The 20,160-nt window shown below is 33.7% G+C and overlaps 1 protein-coding gene across 9 annotated transcripts in view; it reads left to right on the top strand.

Moving 5' to 3' along the window:
* LOC129756823 (putative transcription factor capicua) overlaps positions 1 to 20,160 on the top strand; it is a 230,443-nt gene that overhangs the window by 91,587 nt on the left and 118,696 nt on the right. Inside the window, exon 1 of one of the 9 annotated variants that reach the window (XM_055753846.1) lies at positions 7,825 to 8,701. The exons of the other annotated variants lie outside the window; for them this stretch is intronic. The gene's annotated coding sequence lies outside the window, so the exon portion shown is untranslated. Of the gene's footprint in view, positions 1 to 7,824; positions 8,702 to 20,160 lie in introns of those variants that run through there. 9 annotated transcript variants of the gene reach the window in all.

The raw sequence follows: 20,160 nt of genomic DNA, 5'->3' as shown, positions 1-20,160 counted from the left end.
TTAGTCTCTTTTTTGTCTTGTTTATAATGTTTGTAAATTTGAATAATTTTTAGTTATTTTTTGTTTGTATTTGTTTCTGAATTTTATTGATTTTTTATCATTTTTACTTTATGCAATTTTTTATTATTATTTTATAAAAATTTAAGAACGTAAATACACATGAACGCTAAGTTGGTCTAGTGAATAGACTGGCGCGAGTCTGGTAAGCCAGACCTGCTGGGCTCAATTCCCGGTATAGACAAGAGAACTTTTGTGTTCGTATCCTGTTTCCGATAGGTTAGATGTATTTCTTTCTTATACTTTATGACCAAATATAAATATTAACCATTTGAGAGGGGATGCAGCAGAAAGATTTGGGTGAGCTAGCAGTTGAGAGAATAAATCATTCGAGAGAGCGCGCCTGGCTGTCAGTTTACTCAACCTCTGTTCTTTTTTTTTTGTTGGAGAATCACCCAACATTGTTTGCCGCTCCTTGTTTTCTTCCGAATGCTCTGCTCCTCTTCCAACGGAGCTATCATCTTCGAACTATCAAAAAATTTAAATAAAAAAATAAGTTCAGTTCAGGTTTTTTTTTGACTTCTGTCCAATGAAAAATGGATAATTAAGTCTTCTTCTTTCCTTTTTGTTATGAAAGCAAAGTTGAATATTGAAAATTGTATGTGCTTAGATAGAGAACATTTCACAGAACCTCCTCACATAAAAAATATGAAAATATCGCAAACTAGTGAGAGTTACATTAAATAAATGCGAAGAGTCAAATTATGACGAATGCTTAGGTCCACAAGTGTACAAAACACGCAAATGTTGCTAAACTGACTTATTCCAATTCGTTCCACAAGAGGAACTTTTTCTTGTTCTCTGGAGTACTGTTTCTTCCGCCTATTTACTTGTTGGTTCGAAGTAGGGTAAAACTGTACAAAACGCACCAGCTAAGCATAATTGCTATTTATAGCGATACCAATCATTTAAGAACCAAATTGAGAGTTGACAACGATTCAAGGATGAAATCTACGTATTATCGAAAAGAAAAAATATGATAAAAACTCGATTTTGACTATATTTTTGTAAAAAAACTAAAATAGCCAGAAAACAAACCGCGGGGTAGAACGCCAAAACTAGTGGACAGAACGCACCAAACAGGAAGGGTGGTAAGAAATAGAACGATGATTATACGGAATGTAATTATTGAAACACCAAATGTTTAATTACATGTTCATCGTAGTTTTGTAAACTACCATTTTTTGGCTAAAAATCATTTAGTATTGCTAAACTGATCGAAAATTTCGCTTTTCAAAGTACACTTTTTAATATCCTTATATATTAAACGCCTTCAAGTAGGCAACGAACTTCAATTTTTTCGACTGATACATTTAGTGATATCGCGGCAAACATGGCGGCCAATAATTTTTTCGAATCGAATATTGGTGCACCGTTTTAACTCGAACAAGGACGAAATTTGTTATAATTATGCAATGTTATCGTCATTTGGGAGTCAGCAAATAAAAAGAAAGGCATTTTGTTTTGATATTCGGGTTTTGTCAAAAGTTAACAGCATTCAAAATTTGAGCGTAAAACACGTGGTCTTGTGGGCATTCTGCCCCAATTTTCATATGTTTGATTTTGGATAAAATTTGTAGGAAGTTAATAAAATACAACAAAATATTTATAGTCTTCCGAAAAAGCACATGAGTGGTAAAACGATAAGCTGTAGTTTGATCAGATTGCACAAGCTGTTTTACCATAAAACCTTATATGTAACTTATGAAAAATTACAAGTTTCACGCTGATTCCATTAATTCCTCTGTTTCTAAGAACTAAAGTAGAATTTGAGAACTTTTTATCTATTGAATGATGAAAAAGCTTGTTTACTACAATAAAAATGAAGAAAAACATCATTCGAAGCCATAGGTTAGTGTATATTTGAGAAAGAATGACATGGGCCATTTTACCCCGCTGGTGCGTCTTGTACAGTTTTCCCCTAACTCTCTTGTCAAGTGGCAGCGCTCCCTCAAAAATGCTTTAGATTACTAGAGCAGTGTCATCTCAATATTCTAGATAAGACCCATTCCAAACACATCTCAACTGGAGAACAGATTTTTATTTGTCATTTTTTTTTAAAATAATTTACACATCATCAGAAAGGCTAACTATTTCTTGAGCTTGATTTTATATCAAAAGATATTCAGTTACCTTTTTGTTAGATTTCAGAGGGTTGCCGTTTAAATTTAAAAATTTTAGTAAGAAAATAAATTGATTTTAACAATTATCTCTTTATTTGAAACATAACTTTTCCAACGAATTATGTCATAAAAAATTATTGCGAAATGATGTTAAAAATCCATCTTTTATGCAAGACAAGAGATATTGAATTATCACTGCTAGTTTTCGCTCTAGAATCGGTGATGTCGGTGTCTATTTTTAGGCGTTGTGGCGTTACAAAAATTATACTATTTTTAATTCATGTTTCATTCAAACATCACATATTGTCGAAAATTGGAGGTCTTCAAATTTTTTGAGAGGAATTCAATGCAATTTTCAGAATGATTATCGGTTCTGGAGGTTGTGATTGAATTTAATTTGCTTTATTCGAAAACATTCAAGACTTCTTACTTCAATATTTTTATAGTATTTCTTGTATTCAACAAGTGTAACATGGCAATGCGCTTCAATCAATGAATTCAAGTATTGATTTTTTTTATTACACTTAAAAACTCACATAAACGCGTTTTTTTAAACGTCTCTATTAAAAATTGCGCTCGTTCAATACTTGATTCGGGAATAAAGAAACTAACGTTGAAATTAAATTCTCTTCGATTTTTTCGAAGAATCTTTGTGAATCATAAAACAGTTAGTTATCTGTGATTTGAATTAAAATCTTGAAAAAAGATCAAGTTCTTCAAACATCTATTTTAATATGAATAACCACGCCAAATGCTTCTATTACTTGCTGCCATTAATAAATGCAATGTGATTGAAAAAATCTTTGAAAAAAGTATATTTTATGGATTACATTTTCTATCAAACAAATTCATATGTCTTTCATATTTTTTTTTATAAAATTATTTAAAAAAAAAACAAATTCCACCTCAAAGATTTTTACTTCAAAATTCAAATCGAACTCCGTATTCACATAAAATTACACAAAAGAAACTTCAAAATGAATTCTAAAATAAAACAAATTAAAATATGTATTAGCGCAATGTTCCATGAAAAATTTTTGCCTGATCGGACTACGGGAAGGGGTCGTGCAAAAAACCTGAAATTTGTATGGAATAATGTTGATTTTGTTCGGTATGAACATAAAAACCAGTTTTTCACCAATAATTTTTGTTATTATCAATTTTTTTTTATTTGAGTTTTCTTTAAGCTTTGATTATAACAATATTTCATCTGAAGAACGCATTTCGATTTGAGTTATGACAAAAAAGTTATTAAACTTTAAAATGGGAGTTTTAAGCGTCGATTAGCGATAATTCATGTTTTTTTAATTAACTTTCAGAAGCTAATTTAAAAAACTCAACATCTTTTTTATAATAACTCCTTATCAAAATGGTGCTTACGGTTGAAATATTTGTCAAAATTAAAGCTTCGTTAAAATCTGTAAAGAAAGGAAATCGGCCGATAGAGATTTATGAAAATGGTGCAAAATTGGGTTTTAATATTTCTCATAATCCCATAAAAATATCAAGGTCATTGCGCCATCTCTTTCCGTGGTCCGATCCTCCCAAATTTAGCATGGCACTTTGTGCTAAGCTTTTCATCAATTTAATCTTACAACTTGTAAGATCGTCAAAATCGTTAACTTGAGTAAAATTTTCTTTTCGAAATCGCACACCATTTTAAGATGACCGCACACCACATAAAATTTTCTTTTCGAAATCGCACACCATTTTAAGATGACCGCACACCATATAAGATGAAAAAATGTGGTATTAATCAGTAAAAGTGATTCATATCCCTAACTTTATTGAAGAATTTAATTTAATTTAATAATGTGAATCTGCAACTAACATTTACAAATCTACTTACTTTTCAAAAAATCATTCATCCTATACTTTTTTTTAATCATATACATTTGAATTTTTCAACATTGAATGACAAAATGTATTGAGACAAGATACAAGGAAGGTAAATAAATATTGAAATTCATGACTATCCATTAACTCTGAAAGAACACACAAATTTTCAGGTTTAGTGCCTTTTCTTTTTTTTATTATCTTTTTGATCATGTTTCAAATATATTCCTCTTAATAGACAACATATTAAAATTACATTTAATAATGTAAATGATTTTCAAAAACAGCAGAAGCAGCAAAATCCTTCATTCCTTTTAACTTCTTATATGGAATTAATGACATCATTTAAAGATGTAAACACTTTATTGTTTTTATAGTTCTATCAGCGAAGAGTGTCACAGAGAAAATCAAATATTAGAGATGTACCGAATATTCGGTCGGCCGAATATTCGGCGCCGAATACCGCAGAAAAACCGTTAAGCCGAATATTCGGCTCACCGAATAGTTGAGCTAAATATTCGGCCGAATAGGCCGAATATCTACTACAGACTTGTAAATTTTTCAAATAATTTTTGATAGTTTATAAAATATCCAAAAGTAATGTTGTAAAAGCTACACAATTATTAAAAACTTATGGTTTCAGGAGAACATCTAAGGTGTTTTCGCGTATCTTTCACTGTAGATCGTACAGGAGAATGCTGAACAGTATCGCTTTATTCTTTGATTATAGTTTATTCCAGATTTTCTGGATACATTCAGGCTTGCCCATAGATCCAGTAAAGAATCCAAAAAAGTCAGATCTAGCCGCGATGTCCAGATGTTGTTTAAAACATTCCAAGTTTTGCTCGGGTTTATTCAGATTATTTGCTGAATCAAATAAAAAACACAAATACCTCTATAAATTTTTTTAGATTTTATGTCGATTTTTCAAACATTTCAAAATTTACATAAATTATGCCTATCTTTTTTTTTTTTTTTCGAAAATCGTCCTGAATGCCTGACCGTGTGGATACGTGTTGTTGAAAGTACGGGATGCTGAAGGTTAAAGATCATCTATCTTTTCAACAACTTTTTTGAAGATATCTTGCTCAAATTCGACCTTCATCCAATTCAATATCAGAGAAGCAACAAGCTTGACACCTGTTTCAGATTTCACAGAAACTGATGTCTTTTCAGTTATTGGTGCCATTTTAAAACACAGAAAGACCCCTACTTGAAAATATCTTGTAATATATCATCCGATAATATCATCTGGTTGAAAATAATCGACTAAGAAGCATGAGGGGCATAAATATGGAAGAAATAGAAAGCAATGAAATAATCGTTGAAATTTTTTTCATTAAAAACTCAATAGAATATTCGACCGAATTTTCGGCCGAATATTCGTTTGGCCGAATAGTTGAAAAGGTCAATATTCGGTATTCGGCCGTTCGCCGAATACCACTATTCGGTACATCTCTATCAAATATACTTATTGTAGTCATTAACCGAAAAATGATTCATTCAAGTTTATTGTTTATAAGGTTGATCGATGTCGTGAGCATAGAGAGATAAATTTACAAGCAGATGATGCTGACGCAGAATAACACAATACTAACATATTAAAAAAATCTATATGATTTTCAATTAATTTCAAGTTCTAAGTAATTACACAAGTATGATAAAAAATTGTTTCAAGAAGAACTTTCAGTTGCAAAATTCGCATATCCAAGTTTTTGATAGTTTTGGTGATAAACAAAGAAATCATCGTGTCTTAAAAGATCACAGTTTTTCTAAACACTGCAACTCAGGGTTTGCTACAGTAGAATATCGGTTAAATGACAATTCTGGAACTAATTGTAATGCATGATATTTCCGATTTTTCCTTTTCAAAGCTTAAAATTTGATCACGACCTCATTGCTAAGGCAAGTTGAGAAATTTTGGTAAAAGCATAATGTGAGCAAGATGTGACCTCGGTCCTAAAGCGCAATTTTATATTTTTCATCCCTTTCTCTATTTTTCCTCACTATCTAGGACTACTAAGCCGTGGCCGGCACCGTTATTGATGTTCAAAGAGAGAACATCAGTTTTGTACATCCAGCATGAGCTCCTAATTCCAAGAGCCTCTGTCTTGACCCTTGTACAAAATTGGTGGATTCGGTCAATCACGAAGTAGCAACCATTGGCGATGTGGAACTCGTTCTACTGAGTCACGCCTGAGATCATGGAATTCAAAATTATACGATTCAGATTATGAAAAGCAACAAAAATTTAAATATAGGATATAGTTAAACTGAAGTATTCCGTACAATTTCAAAAATATATGAAAATATTTTCGAGTTCAATGATTTATGGTGGATGTGAGTCGTCAATCAAGCTAAGCTAAGCTCATCATATTCACGTGATCCAAAAAATGAATTTTGAATGAAATTCATGTTCATAGTATTGCAAAACTTATCTGTTTTTTGTGCCTTTTTGGATTCAATGCATTTATTTTACTTTAGGAATGAATAATGATGATTTTTTTCATGTATCTGAAAAAAAAATCGTGACGTCACAACGGTTCGCAAAAGGCAAAACCGTGATTTCGAAAAAAATGGCGCGTTGTGACGTTACGACAGGGATTGGTTGTAACAAACTGATACTTTTCTGAAATTTTCATAAAGTTTGATCGTATAGAAGAGCATTTGGTAAAAATAACCAGAAAAGGGCTACGCTGTGACGTCACAATTCCTATATCTTAAGTTTTGTTAACGATTCGTTCAATAAAAGTACTTTTGATTTCAATTTGTATCGCTTTAAATTCTGGACTTAGAGTTAATTTTTTTAGAATGAGATAACGAGATCAAGTTCATAAAAGGGATTTATCAACCATTGGAAAGGATTTGGGTGTTGATTTAGGGTGTTGATACATCACTCAATTAAACATGATGATCTTGATTTCAAAAAATATGTACTTACGATGGCTGACATGGAAAGGGCTACAATGCAAATTTACATAAAATCGGCCTCTGTTATAAAGCCAAATCTTCCTTGTACTGATATTTATTACTTGATCCACTTTATATGTTTTTTTTTTGAGAGATCACTGCGACCAAAGTTGTTATCTCTTCTGTAGCATTACCTGCGATACTCCCATATGCTTCCAAATACCCTAGCACTTTGGATAAGTTCCAGGTGAACACTGATTTAGCATTGAATGAGCACCAACATTTATTAGATCCTAAGTACATCCTTTTCTCTGTACTCCAGCGTACCAATTTTTGGCTCGCTTGCTTTAAATATTAGCATAGTTTTAATCATACGCTTCAAATATCGGTATAAAATTATTTTAGAATCTTTTTCTGAATCCTGCAACCTGCGATTATGCACCTGCCCTCAGGCAGGATTTGAGGATTTTTCTGTCATTTTCTTATGTAACGAGTTTTCATTTTCAGTTTTTTCCCATGTCATTAAATCGTCTGTATAGTGTCACTGGAGCATACACTCATTTTTTTTTTAATAGGAAAAAAAATCTCACGGTCGCCATATCAAATTTGGCAACCATGGTACACACATTTCTCTCCATTCAATCTCTGATTCTGGATTTTTGCACCCGTGTGTTTGCCCACCACTTCACTTGGCTCATCGCGCGGCTCTTAATTCTCTCGTACGTAAACACCAACCTCGGCCAGGCTAGGCCAAGTCAAGCTTCTGAGTCCAGTCCAAGCTGCTGCTGTGAGGGCTGCTGCCAAAGTCAAAAACGACGATCGACCAGGAGACCGAAATGAACTGTGCCTGTGAATGGCAAAGAAGAAGAACCTGTAAACCAATGCCATGCCATGCCATCATCATCCATCCATCGAGTCGTCCAGTTCAGCTACACACTCGGTTGTGTATGGACGGGTGTATATTCGATGTTATTCGTGTGAACGGAACATGAACGGCGATGGCTCTCCCGGAATCATCTCTATTCTCGGCGTAGAGGACCTAGAGTGTAAACCAGTTTTGCTTGTTTTATTTGGAAAGTAGCCATCATCATCGGGAGGAGCATCATCAACATCAAGAGCGGCAGCACCAGATCAGCGACATGAAACTTAGTCCTACATATACACGACGAGCAATTCTCAATCGTTAACGAAAGGTTCACCGTTCAAATAAAGTCAGCTCTAATTTTGCCGTTTTTGTCTAACTACTTTACAGAGTGCCCTTCTCCTCATTCGGGGATCCAACCCAAGAACGAACAGTGCCCTGTAGTGTTACTCGAGTTGGGGAATGGGATGAGCAGCAAAAAAAAAAATCTGGAATCCGTCCGGGTGCTGCTATACTGATTCTGAATCATAATGACGGTCTGGTCCGATGTGAAAGCTGGTAGTGGAAATCGTATTCTTAGTGATGGCCTGTAAATAATATGTGTGTATACTGAGCCGAGTAGGGAAGCAAGAGGTGTTATGAAATTGTGTATACAATAAGCAAAACCCCCTTAGGAGGAGCACCAGTTTCGAAAGTAATGCGAGAACAAGTGCAAGAACATGGGCTATCAAGTGCAAACGTGCTACGACTAGCAGGATTGAACAGGTCTTGCTGCTGCTGCTTTAGGTAAAACACATCGGAAGGAGCTTAGTCGGAGCGCTTAGCGCAAATATAAACTTGACGTATTTTGTCGCATTGAGGAGCTCTAAACCCCACTGGAGTCTGGCTGCTGGAGTTTCGAGGAGCTATTTTAGTAAGTCTGATGACAAAATACTTGTCACCGGGAAGCTTGGGCTGAATTCATCATCGGAATCTGCATCGTGATTCCATGTTTTGAAAATAGTGTCCGACAGCAAACAATCCTCCGGATTATGCACCATCATAAAACCCGGTGTGGAAGGGTTTTGTGATGTATTGAGCGCTGTGATTGATGAAATATTCAGGCCTTATCTGGTGTCGGTTGCAAATTTTATGGATTTTTGCTTCGATTGAGTGTTCATCAAGTCTGAAAAAAATTCTAGAAACTCTTGACTTTAGTGAATGATAATCTAGGCTTAGTATAGTCCTACTTATGTAACTAGTGAATCTTGAGCATTTTTGATTTTATTTTCTTGTTTAAGTTTTTATAATTCATTTTTTTTGTAAAGGTTTAGCTTAAATGCAACTAATTTTATATTTCAATAGCTGACCCGGTGTGCTTTGCTACGCCTTCGAAAATTAATAAAATTAATGACGATTCTGGAAGTTTTTTAAATTTTTATTTATTTATGCATGATTCTCAACCCTCATCCGCATTAGATTTCATTACCCTAATCAGCACTAGAAGTGTCAATTTGACACCACAAGCTCAAATCGTTATAATTTTTGGCGTGTTAAACCGATTTAAACAAAACTTACATCAAAAGAAACCTTGTAATGTCAGTAAAATATGTTTAGAACATTATATACAGCTAAAGTTACAAGTTTTCTCGTTATTCAGCATGAAAGAAAAAAAATCCGAAAAAATATGCCTCACGAAATCTACTGTAGTTCATATGTTACACGTCCAAAAAAATATTTGCCTTATACATATGAAAGCTGAAGTTAATGCCTACATCATGAAGACAAGAAATATTTTTTTAATTTTTTTTAATGAAATGGTCACAAAAAGTTCAAAAAAGTGGTCTAAAAACCTACTTTTCATTCGATTGCTAGTCAATACTGTTTGAGCGATGGTAGAGTGTTTTAAAGAATATGTCAACAAACTTTATTAAAATTCTAACATTTTGCTGTCTTTAGATTTTTGATGCAACAAAAATTGAAATTACTGAAATTTTTCAAAGTTCACTACTTTGCGCAATTTTTTTTACAAATTGAAATTTCATATCTTTTTGTGGACCACCGTCAGGTTGTACCCGGATTTTCAGTGCTTTCACTTTGTTTGGACCAATCAAAAGTATATTCATTCGAAAGCAAATTTAATCTTCATTCTAGTGAGGTGCAACAAATCACGCTGTGAGATTTCACAAAAATATGAAAATTATAAACGTAAAATCATTCCTGAATTTCTAGAACCACAAGCAGCGCGTCCAGCAAAACGTGTTTGTTTGCTCTCCGAGTAGGTACGGTGGGTGGTGATTTGGTCAGAGAGCGATGCCGACAGACGAAGCTTAAATACAGCATAATGTTAGAATTTTAATAAAGTTTCATAAAGTCACATTTTTTAAAACACTCTACCATCGCTCAAACAGTATTCACTAGCAATCGAATGAAAAGTAGGTTTTTTAGACCACTTTTTTGAACTTTTTGAATGCGAACTGCAACTTAAGTTTCGAATTGCAATATAAAGATAAACTACAACAATTGTTTTGAATATGAAATTTGTGGGAGGGAGCTGCCTTAGATACATTTTTCATAAACTCTTAGGTTTTGCTCCAAATTCGACCATTTGCTTGATAAGTTTTCGAGTCATGCCCCAAAACTTGTATGGGAGCTTCCCTTCCTCTTCTCATCTTTTTATTTGAAGAAGGGTGAATATTCAAAAAAACTTCTGGTAGCCAAGTACCTCCCATGTCAAAATTTGATTACAATAAATCTACACATAAATTAACATAATTTTTTTTTCCGAACTCCTTTTGTGTTTGTGGTGATTTTTGAGGGTCGAGAAACCGAAACTTTGAGCGCTTTAACACGTATCAGAAGAGATCAAATGACATTTTTTAACTTCAAATGACTATATAACTCCTCTTACAATTATTTTTCGACATTTTTTTATATAACTGTTTTTTTTTTTAAATGCACGTGTATTTTCATTATCATTTTTTTAAAGATTGTAGATTTCGGAAAACGTTTGTGGTATACGGGGATTTTTTTTATTATCTGACGGGTTTGCGCCGGGGGTCTTCGGATTTTCTCCAAAATTTCAAATTTTGTTCGTTTCAGCACCATAAAAACATGTATTTTTGCAGATTTCTAAGACTTTTATTTTTCGAGTTAGATAACGTTTAAGTTTTTTTGAAAAAAAAAATTAACCTCTTTTCAAATGCCCATAACTTTGTCAATTTTCAACGAAGAATAAAAAATAGCACATCAAAACGCATTAAAATTTTACCAGCTATCCAAATAAAATATCAACAAAAAATTATATATTGATTCTCGGTATAAAAGAAAGGAAATATGTTAAAAATAACGTCCAAAAGTACCGTCTGCACCACCAAAATTTTTTAAACATATTTCATTTTATAGTCCTATTAATTTCTTAACTTTCATCTGAAGACACCAAAGTGGGCCAAAATCTCCTTCAAGAGTTATGAAAGAAACAGTGACAATAAATCTCTTTTTTAACGTCAAAAACTAACAATTTTCGAAAAACTGCACTCGCATATAGGGACTTCTTCTCATATCTTACGCATGTGCACCGGGAGTTAAAAATTTGCAAAAAATACCATGCTATAGTCGAATTAGTTTTACAACTTTCACCTAAAGACACCAAAATGAACCAATCACTCCTTCAAGAGTTATGGAAGAAATAAAGACCAAAATGTATTCTTGAGCCCGCATCAGGGTATAACGATTCTCGCACAGTTGCGCGTTTATACACCATTTACACAAACGTTCATTCTTAGGCATACCCTAGAAACGATTATATTCATTGATTGTTCTTTGATCTATTTTTTTTTTTTTTTTCAAAAGAGAAGATAAATAACTTATCAAAAAAATAATATCAAAGCAAGCGTTTACAACTCTGCACCCACACTGGGTACCTCGATTTTAACAATGTTCGCATCACTAATGTATGTTCAATCGTCGTTTTTTCCAAATGCATACGGAAAAGGAAAGAAAAGTATATTTTTGATGGTACCGGTTTGAGTTATTTATGAAGTTTTATGAAGGCAGTGATTGTATTTTACTTCTTGTGTGAGTTTTGCGAAAAGAAATACTCGAAGAGGGAAAAAATAACCCAAAAAAACAGCGATATAAACGGCAAAACAATACAAAACTATTTTAACATCCTTTAATCAGCTTTTTACTTTAAGGTGGTTGTACCATTTATTTTGTACATGAAGGATTTTGAATATAGAAAATAAAAAATATTGCAAAAAATAATGAATTAGAATAAATCGCACAAAAGATTTAATGCAAAAATTGCATACTATCTTCTCGGCATAAAACCGATAAATCGAGTAAATTTTTAACGAAAAAAATGAAATATAGTTCGAATATTCCGCATTTTGTATTACGCTCTTGTGATTGTTCGAAAATTCGATAATTTTTTTAATGCTTTGAACACTGAGAGGTTACTAAATTCCCATCATAGACAGATTGTGTTTTGCTCATATAACTGTATGAAAATTCGATCAATTTATCTTACTTCCAATAAAATGTTTAGAATTTAAATGTTCTCATTTTTATTTATTATTTATTTAACTAAATATTATAATTGAGGGTATGAATAACTTAATATTTGGGTAAAAAACTTGATATTTGATCCGGTCTCATTGTTGGTCAACAGATAGCGATTAGCGCTTTAAGCTTAAAGCGATAACTTTTTCGGCACATTTAGCGTTTTTAATTAGCAATCGCTAACTTTGAATCACTAAGCGATTCAATTAGCGGCGCTAATGTTTCAGTTAGCGATGTCGAAAACTGCTTAAATCTGTTGGTGAGCTCGATTATAGCCTTTTCATATTCAGCGTTGGAAGCATAGATATATAAACTTGATGTTTTTTAATGCTATTTCTTCCACAACTCTTGAAGAAGTGATTGGTTCTTTTTGGTGTCTTTAGGTGAAAGTTGTAAAACTAATTCGACTATAGAATGGTATTTTTTGCAGGTTTTTAACTCCCGGTGCACATGCTTACGATAGAAGAAGAAGTCCCTTTATGTGAGTGCAGTTGTTCGAAAATTGTTAGTTTTTGACCTTGAAAAAGAGATTTATTGTCACTGTTTCTTTCATAACTCTTGAAGGAGTTTTTGGCCCACTTTGGTGTCTTCAGATGAAAGTTGTGAAATTAATAGGACTATAAAATGAAATATGTTTAAAAAATTTTGGTGGTGCAGACGGTACTTTTGGACGTTGTTTTTAACATATTTCCTTTATTTTATACCGAGAATCAATATACAATTTCTTGTTGATATTTATTTGGATAGCTGGTAAAATTTTAATGCGTTTTGATGTGCTATTTTTTATTCTACGTTGAAAATTGACAAAGTTATGGGCATTTGAAAAGAGGTTAATTTTTATTTCAAAAAAACTTAAACGTTATCTAACTCGAAAAATAAAAGAAATCTGCAATAATACATGTTTTTTATGGTGCTGAAACGAACAAATTTGAAATTTTAGAGAAAATCCGAAGACCCCCGGCGCAAATTGTCAGATAATAAAAAAAAATCCCCATACCTATTTATACCGCCGGGAATCAAATGACCCCTAACATTTTTTCCGCTAAAACTCTCTTGTTTTCAACCGATCTTTACCAAATTTATAGTTTTGGAAGTTCTGAAGCGCCATTTATACCACAAAAAGCTTTGTGGGCTTTTCAGAATATCTGTCATGAGCTTTTGCAGCAAATGGTTGAGCTTGAGTTAAACAATATCAAACTGCAGCCATGGATTTTGAAAATATGTTTATTTTCTGAAGTAAAATTGATTGAATTTAGAAGAAAAGTTTTTGTTTTGATCAAATTAAATGTTAGTTCCAATATCGCACTTCAATTGCCGGAACTTGTGTAGTCCAGTAATAAAAATGTGTACCAAAAATGAAAAAAAAACATTCACAAATATAACCATTTTTATAAAAATAAGACCAAACTATGATTTCAATTTGACAATCAAATGACAAAAATCTGAAAGAACTAAGACAAACTAAAATTTGATAAAACTATGATAAATGTGATAAAAATATGACAAAATTTTTACAAATATGTCAAAACTATAATTAAAATTTGACAATAAAATGACAAAAACCTGACAGAACTAAAATTATAACCAATATTTGTCAACAAATTTTCACATATGACATAATATTGACAAAGTTTAGAATAAAATCACAAAAATCTGACAAACATATGATAATACTATAAAAAAAAATATGAAAAAGTTGTAAAAATATGGCAAAAACTTGACATTAAAATCACAAAAAAAAATAAGACAAATGTTCTAGAATATGGCAAGGTTCTGTGAAAACAATGACAAAAATGTGACAAAAATCTTTCTAAATTATGAAGAATGGGATAAAAATATTATAAAATTCTGACAAAAATTCGTCAAAAAATGGCAAAATGTTTCAAATCAGACAATAAAATGACAAACATTAAACAAAAGATGACAAAAATCCAGAAAAATAATGAAAAATATGTTACCAAAACATGACAAATGTGATAAAAATATGACGAAATATGACAAAATTAAGACACAATTATAAGCCTGTGATATATGTAGCTCAGTTGGTAAATCAGTTGCGTCCTGACTCCTGATCCGATGTCCGTGAGTTCGAATCCAAGAGTATCACAGTTGTACCGGATAAGTTTTTCAGTCATGTTTCGCAAACTGCAACGTTGGTATAAGTCGTGAATGACATGAAGATATTAAAACAAATATAATCGAAACAAAAAACGATACTTTCAAAAAATTTCGACAATCAAATAAAGAAAAAAAATTAGCAGAACCTTGACAAAAATTCGATAAATTAAAAATTTACAAAATTATGACAAAAATTGACAATAAAATGACAAAATTATGACAGAACGAACTATAACAAAGCTTTGTCATTTTTTGTCATAATTTTGTTTTTTTTTGTCACAGTTTTGTCATATTTTTAGCATATTTTTTCATAACTTTATCATATTTTAATCACATTTGTAATATTTTTGTCGTAGTACAGACCCGTTCGATTTTGGCAACATCCTAAAAGGACGATTTTTTGTCACTTTTTCATTTTTATTTCAAATTAATCAAAATTAATTTAAAGCATAATATTTACATGACATTTTTTAATTTGGCCTAATAATATAAGTTTTAAGTAGTAAACAAGTTAATTTTTCCATGTTTTACTGGCTAAAACTCATATAATAGAGCTAAATAAAAAAAAAATGCTGAATTAAACATAAAAAAGGTAAAAAAAATCGCTCAATTTTGGTGTGTTGCCAAAAACAAACGAGGTATGTATTGTCAAATTTCTGTCATTTTATTGCAAAATTTTGTCATATTTGTCACTTTTCATTACTTATTATAGTTGTCATATTTTCATCACATTTGTCATGTTGATAAAACATTCACGACTGTTATTTGTTAATTTTGGAAAATTTTCGGCTTTCAGTCAAATTATTTAAGAAAAATCTGACGTTTCGGCGTAATATATTTCGCCTTCTTCAGGGTTTTGCTGAAGTTTGTGAATGCAACAATAAAATGTGTTGTGTAATATGATTTTTGTCTTACTTACTAGGGTGCTATTTCTTATCAAAAAATGTTGTGTCTCAGCTTCTCTCCATCCTGTTTTCTTAATTGTCCACATCAGCGTAAATTTGAATTTGTTTTTAACTGCTATCGGTAGTTACAGTGTGTAACTGTCAACTGTGCTTTGTATACTGGATGTAGAATTGTTAGTTTCCTTGTTATCTTGTTTGAAGGCGTAATACATTTGTCATATTTTCATAATGTTGTGAATTTTTTGTCAATGTTTTTTGTCGAGTTTTGTATTATTGGAAATTTTTTATCAAATTTTTTAATTGCTTTGTTAGATTTTTTTTTTATTTTATTGTCAAATTTCTGCCACCTGTTATATTTTTATTTCATTTTTTATAGTTTGATAATGGCTTTGTCATTTTATTGTCAAATTTATCAGATTTTTGCTATATTTTTCTCATATTTTTGTCATGATTTGTCACATTTGTCATATTTTTCTCATGTATTTTTTTTCAAAATATTCTAATATTTCTGCCATATTTTTTTATAATTTTGATTTTTTGTCGTAGTTTTCTAAGATTTTTTTTCATGCGATTTTCAGTCATTTACAAAGCTTTAAACTTAAGCGGAAGTCGCCATATTGGATTTCAAGATGGCGTACCATAGCAGCGCAATTCGACTTCGACTAATTGAGTCCTTTCACATACCCATATTGTGGGTGTTTTATGCAATTTGCAGTCATTTAAATCATTTTGAAGTTAGGCGGAAACCGCCATCTTCGATTTCAAAATAGCGTCAAAAATCTATTTTCGACGTCCTCACAAGGTCCTGGAACCGTGTATATTCTTCAAATCCCCTACGGTCTTTTTTCTAAGGTTGTTTTTGCGCCGTACGTATCCCCTGCTCACAAATTTTTTTTCTACAAACTTATTTGTAAAGATTTTCTCACATGTGATTTTTTTTTTGCAAAACACGAAGTTTTTTTTTCAGTGCTTCGCAATTCGCGTGCACTGTGGCCGGCCTTCGAAAACGAATTTGCGAACTGTTTGGACCTACTCTACTAAGAGCATCTGTATTCGTGGTCTATTCTTGGGTCTAATTTATACAAGAATTGAACCAAAGAAATTATATCCGATCCAATGAAAAAACTGGCAACTGCACTCGTGTTCCATTAACTGTCAAACGGTTTGGAACTGCGTCAAATTGGATCCAAATCTCATCAGTTTTGGATCAATCCTTATACCAGCTCTAAAAAAAGTTGAGTTGAAACTGGTGTAATGGATCACCAGTGCGGTTGCTCGGGTCGGAATTTGGGTTTAAACCGGCTGTTTGGACCACGGATACAGGTGCTCTAATGATCTTCAAAAGTTCCAAAAGTGCTGTTTACTTTTATACGTGCGGTTTGTGTGTCTATGCAACATTCGTAATCCATGTGGTTCCAAATGAGCTTCGAGAGTTTTTGGTTTAATATGGCACTCATTTGGAACTTCTATGCACCTTCAAAGGTGCACTTGCTGTTATTTTCAGTTGGACTCGCCTTTTTTAAAGAACTTACCTTCGGAATGGAAGAAACGAGAAAAATTTAGAAATGCGATGGTGCTACTAAGAATGCCTCCAGCCCATTCCAAATCTGTGAAAGCTTGTCCTCGGAATAAAATGTATAGCTTTCATATTTTTCAGTATCAAATAAACATTACTACCGTGCGTCGGGTATTTGAAATGTGCAGTCATTGACCCTAGATTTTGTGAGAAGTTTAACAATTTTCAATGTCTTAACCCGTGAGAGAATGTCAAAACAGAACTTTTTCCTACTTTTTGTGAAAGAAATGTGCTCGGAAACAATAACAATTCTAAAAGCTTTCAAGACAATTGATAATGGCATCGAATCAATAAAACATTCGTTAAAAGGTTTTACTACAGGAAATGAATCCTAATTCAACTTTTCAACAACGAAAGATTAATGAAACTTTAATTGAATTAAAGTTTGTGTGGAGAAGATATATGCCCGGTGTGTTCCGATAAGGTATTGTCCAACGTGGGTGTTAAGTGATGATTCAAGTGGAAATAATTCCAAACAAATATTTTGCATAGTTCTGCATGTTAGGTATAGGTACTAACTTCCCAGAAACGGTTCGATCGGAACAATGCTACTGTAGCGTGTCAGATTATGGAAAAATGATTTTCCCACAATAATTTTTTCACAATGGAATCCGATTTGCGACTCGGAGCTGATGTATGTAACATATTTGCGTCTGGCTGTGGGGGATGGGATTCGAGAGCAGAGAAACGGGTTGAAGAGGGTTCGGTTTAGCACATATCATGCCCAATTGTCTCCGTTCTATTTATTTATTTTTTCATTCTGTCTTCCCACAACACGACTCGAAACGTTCCATACAACTACACAACCCATTTGAAATACCACCTTCCGGTTCTCGTTTTGATGCAGTTGAACCATCACCACATCATCCGTCGAAAACTGTCCGGTTAGCAACTGGTTCTGTTTTTCTGCAGCAGCAGTTGTTTTCAAACCGTTTCGTGCCCTAGAATTTCTCCTGGCTGCGTGCATGATGGGCCTATTAGCTCCAGAGAAGAAAAAAAATCGAAAAAATACTCTTTCGGGTTGGGTTGGGGTGAATCAGGGAGCTCATGATGGAGGACATTCTTCGACATCGGTACAAGAATTTTCCTGCAATTATTCTGTTCTCACAAATTGCACACCGACAACAACTGGGGGAGAAATTCTCCAGTTCTCAGCATAGAAGGAAGAGAGATAATCGAACGAACTTCTGTCTGACTCTGAACTCGGGTCATGATGGAGCAAGAGAATTTCCACTGCGCCGGGAGAAACTCTCAGCTGCCGAAATAATATCCTCCCTTAGCGTGGGCAGCAACAAACCCCAATTGTGTGTGGGACGAATTTGGATTGAAAAAAAAAATTACACCAATCGTCGTCGTAGCTGCGCTTCTACTACGATTCATTGATTTAGATTCGGGGTGCTCCGCCGCCGCCAGCGAGCGAACGTTGTGTTTACCAGAAAACATGTCTTACAACTCACACCCACACCTAGCCAAAAGTTGGTAGGTACCTACTACGAGATTGTATGCAATCGACCGACCTGCCTGGAAGTCACAAACTGCTGCTGCTGCTGGGGCTCATTGGAGCGTGATTTCGGTTCGTTCGTCGCGATACCGATTTTTGCTCTTATTTTCGCTTTTGCAGCTCATACCTCATACCGTCGTCATCCGCCGCGATTTGTACTTTACTTTCCTGGGGTTAGAGCGATGCACTTCTTGACCTTGAAACCTTGTGGAAAGAACGATATACAGTCGATTTGTCGTATCGATTCGAACGGCTGTTGTATAACAGTTGGGTGTATAGTACGGATACAATTTTCGGCTCTGTTGAATGGTATAACTTAACCTACTTGAATTTTTGGATTTCTCGGTTGCTTTTTCTTAGGGGTCTCTATTATTGCACAATTACATTTTTGGAAGTTTTTCTACAGTTAATCTCCTTCATTATGTCTAAGCATGATTTTGACACAACCCTGCCCGTTCCAAACGACGTTTAAACAGCTGATTCCGACTGTGCATGTGTTGTTGTTTACAGTTCAGCTTAAAACTCTGTTAAATGGATTTTTTTTCCATAATCTTCATGGAAAATAAGCATTCCCCCGGAAAACCGCAAAAATAACGTGCACCAATGTTGTACTGACCTCAACATTTCGCTGAGTCTGATAGCGAAAGTGTAAGAAGCATTGGAGCGGTCCAAAGTGCGATTCGGGAGTATGGAGAGGAAAGCAACTATGGGGACATAAAAACATCTGGGCAAAAACTGGGTCCGGTGGACAAAACTTTGGACCGGAAAATCATGTGTGCTTGCGCCAATAAGAAGACTATCACAGTTCGGGATGTGGTCAAATCGTGGGATCTCCTCTCAGCACCTGTGAGATTTGGTCTAAAGATATATGGCCGGCCTTCGACCAAACCGAACTGAGCGCCATTAGAAAATTTAAAAACAACAAAAACTAAATCTCGAGTAATTCATATCCTAGATCCCAAATCGAATAGAAATGATTTAAATGAATTCCTTGAACTATAAACTATTGATTCTTGCTCATAAACATCAAAGATTTCGTTTCTAGATGAAAATATTTGCACATGAAGTTCAATTGTCTCGAAAAAATGCTGATGGCGTTTACTTCAGTCTGGTCGAATCCCGGCCATATAAGAAGCAGAAAAGGCCAAGCGGAATCAAAAACAAACTGCTTTCGTCAAAATAAGAACTTCCAGGTGACCAGTATTACACTGTTCGGGATGGCTAAAGTGTTGACCATACTGAAACATAAATTTTTACCGAGAAATTCGGTACAAAGGTTTGGCAATCCATTTGTTTGTATGACTTGGTTTTGGAGCCGTTCGTGACCACTGACATAATGGATACAGCTCTGTTAACGTCCGAAAGAGCCTGGACACGCCGTGCCGTATGCTGCCCATGATCACCCAGTACTGTTTTGGCCGGAGTTGGCATCAGCTCACCAGTCAAAGGATAAGATCCAAATCCAGAACGCACTCAAGGAGATGAATCCGCAAAATTGTCCTCATGAGAGACCGATTAAAACTTTTAGGGCCCTTATCCAAAATTTGAGTAAACATGTGAAGCCGACAGATTCTATCGAAAACTTCGCAAAAGACTTAAAGAAAAAAAATCAAAATCATCGCAAATCAATCTGCAGCTAATGAACAGTCTTCGATCAAAAATTTGATCAATGGCTTACGAATGACTGGAATATTATTTTGTATTGAATCTTAACAGAAGACTATAAAAAG

This window comes from Uranotaenia lowii, chromosome 3, assembly GCF_029784155.1.
Source record: "Uranotaenia lowii strain MFRU-FL chromosome 3, ASM2978415v1, whole genome shotgun sequence".
NCBI classification, from domain to species: domain Eukaryota; kingdom Metazoa; phylum Arthropoda; class Insecta; order Diptera; family Culicidae; genus Uranotaenia; species Uranotaenia lowii.
Note: the sequence above shows the minus strand (reverse complement) of the source record. Positions and strands in the feature narration are given on the sequence as shown.